This window comes from Arvicanthis niloticus, chromosome 4 (assembly GCF_011762505.2).
Source record: "Arvicanthis niloticus isolate mArvNil1 chromosome 4, mArvNil1.pat.X, whole genome shotgun sequence".
NCBI lineage: Eukaryota > Metazoa > Chordata > Mammalia > Rodentia > Muridae > Arvicanthis > Arvicanthis niloticus.
Window position 1 is genome coordinate 61,657,911 of NC_047661.1, and position 2,938 is coordinate 61,660,848.

Genomic DNA, 2,938 nt, shown 5'->3' on the forward strand with positions numbered 1-2,938 from the left:
AGCCAAATACAGTAAGATTCCTTGAGACTCACACAAGTCATTATCAACATGAGATCAAGATTCTTATTTAACACATTGTGCACTGAACTCATATATAGTATCAGCTTACAAATTACTGCCAAATTGCTCTCTGCTTTTAACTGAAAATATATTAAAGACAATGTGAGGTTCAATTACTAGAACACTTCAGAGAAAGACAATCAGCAATGCATATACAAAAGGAGATGTTTATTAAAGAGATTGTCCCATTCAGTTGGGGGTGGGGGTGGCATGGTCCAGGATCTGCAGGGTAAGTCAGGAAGCAGGAAGCTTTAAGACCAAGAGTAGCCCCAGTTCCAAAGTTCTGTGAACCAGGAAAGCTGATGGGAAATTCTGGTCCAAAGATCTGAAAGCATGCACCTTGAAAAAGCTAATGTGTCCATTTGTGTCTGTGAGCAGGAAACAGCCAGTATCTAATGTTAAAGGCAACCATGTGCAAGAAATCTGATGCCTACAGAGAGATCAATCTGTTATTCAGACTGACCACTGACTGATGCCAGCTCCGGTCCCCATACAATTATTAGACTGCAAGTGTCTTTACTAGCTCTGTCACTGCAAACTCTTCATCCAAGAACAGTCTTATGAAAACATTTAGGATCATGTTTGATCAAATAACAGCAACCTCCCTGACTTGGCAGGTTGGTGCATACACTACCTACCACAGGGTCCATTTTATAAGGTTGTTGGAATGAAGCTGTGGTGAGCAACAATCATAGCACCAAGGAAGGAAAAGAATCTGTCAGGACAGGTAAAGACCTGCAGGAGGCAGAAGGGTGGGAAGATTTCAGCTGTATAGAAAGGCTTTTCTATTTAGCTACATTTTCAAGTCAATCTTTAACTTACCTGAGAAGTTTCGAGAGGAGAAGTTTCTGAGGCAGACAGAATCGTGTGTGTGTGTGTGTGTGTGTGTGTGTGTGTGTGCGCGCGTGCGTGTCTGTGTGAGCCATGATGCCACTGGTGGAAAGGAGGCCTTTTGCAGTTGTCACTGGATTTGCAAGTATTTGTGTTATATAACAAGTCTCACTAAATGAACATGTATTTGTATGTTATATAACAAGGTGTGGGTGTGAAGACATAAAAATGAGAAATGATGATGTAGCACCTTTGTGCCCTGTTCCCGAGGCTGCTGTTCTTTCTCGGAGACAGTGCTGTGGTGTTACGAGAACTCACGAATGCATAATTGTGAAGAAAGTAGTAATGAATGACCTAAGAATTACATGCTTCAGGTTTCTGTCTTCAAGGTTATCCCGAAGTCTTCTGGAAATGTTATTCTATCATTTTATTTGTCTAGTTCTGCAGAAAGGAACATTTCTGAGGCTAATTCCTCAGAAATTAGATTAGAAATATTCAATTTCAGCCAAAATGTTTTCACACATAATATCACAGTATAATAAGAAGTCTCTTAAAATATCGAGGTGCTTGGTGAATGTAATTATCATTACCTGTTTTAATGTCAAATGGTTCACCTGTCTACCTTCAAAGACATCAGTTGTGTGGAGGGACTTGTTAATTGGTCTCCTTGGACCTCAGTTCCTTCATTTGGAAAGTGAAAATTTGGATTAAAAGACCATTATTGAGGCCTCTAATTTTAATCTTATATTCATGATTTTTACATGGCATTTATACCAGACTCTATCCTTGTCTCCAATGCACTGTCTTAAGAGATGCTATGCTGCCCTCATGTGGTCAGACATGTACTCAAATCAGTAAATGTTTTTGGCCAGTTTTGCCTTCAAGTTCATGAATCCTCAATAACAAAACTAATTAGGAACATCCTCAAATTTCTAATATTTCAACAAACAGTAAAAATATGAATTTTCAGGTAGCAAAAGCAATATGAATACACTAACGGTATTTAAAAATTAACCCACTAGGTAATATAAATGTACATGCCATATTTTTTTTTCAAATTTGTAATATTCAGGTGGTAAAATTAACAGTTGTACTGTGTTCTGGGAGGCTGTAATAGATATGTTATGATTCCATAACTCAAAATATTTCAACCCTGTATTATCTTCCAACATCTTAATTTTGAAGCCTCCTTTTTCTCATATTCCTTTGTCTCTAGGAGACATTTCTGAGCAAAGGGGTATAAAATGTTTTAAAATCTGGGCAGGTAATATCTGGAAACTATTAGCACAACAGCCATCCTGAAATTAAAGTGCAAAGGGTGTTAACTTTTTATTTATTTATCAAATTGTGAGAAATATTGATGATTTCAGGTAATGAGAATTAGCTAAAGATCAATGGTCTTGGGCCTCCAATAAATGTCACTCTTCTTGTCAATTCACAGAAGTGTAGATCTATCAACAGGAAGTTACTCATGATCGCTTCATGAAACGGGTGACCAGTGGCTGTGATTTAAAAAAAGAAAAAAAATCGGTGGTGGTTTTAAAGCATAAACCAGTCTTAGAGAAACTAAGAACTGGATAAATCTAAGAATCAGATACAGGGAAGGCCCTGCTGCCCCAGGCACTGCAGGTTGCCTGATTCTCCTCATCCTGGAGGGGAGGGAAGTGCATCATCTGGCAAGCAAATACCACAGCTGCAAGATGAACTCAGAAACCCCCTGGTCAGAGGCTGTGTGCTTCACAAAGCTCTTGAACCTACTCTGATTGTTTCAATTCCTCTGTCAGATCCAGAATAACAACTTTCTCTTCCCCACTGTAACATAGTGTGTCTGTACCTGCCATTAGACCTTCTCAGCAGGGCACACAGGCAATTTCATATATTATTCTCCCTTCCCACATCCTAGGGCCAAATAACAGTTCCTTCATTCCTTCCTTCGTTCCTATTCCTCCCTTTCTTTCTTTCTTTCTTTCTTTCTTTCTTTCTTTCTTTCTTTCTTTCTTTCTTTCTCTACTCTAACTGCCTAAATCTTCTGTCCATGTATTTGTGA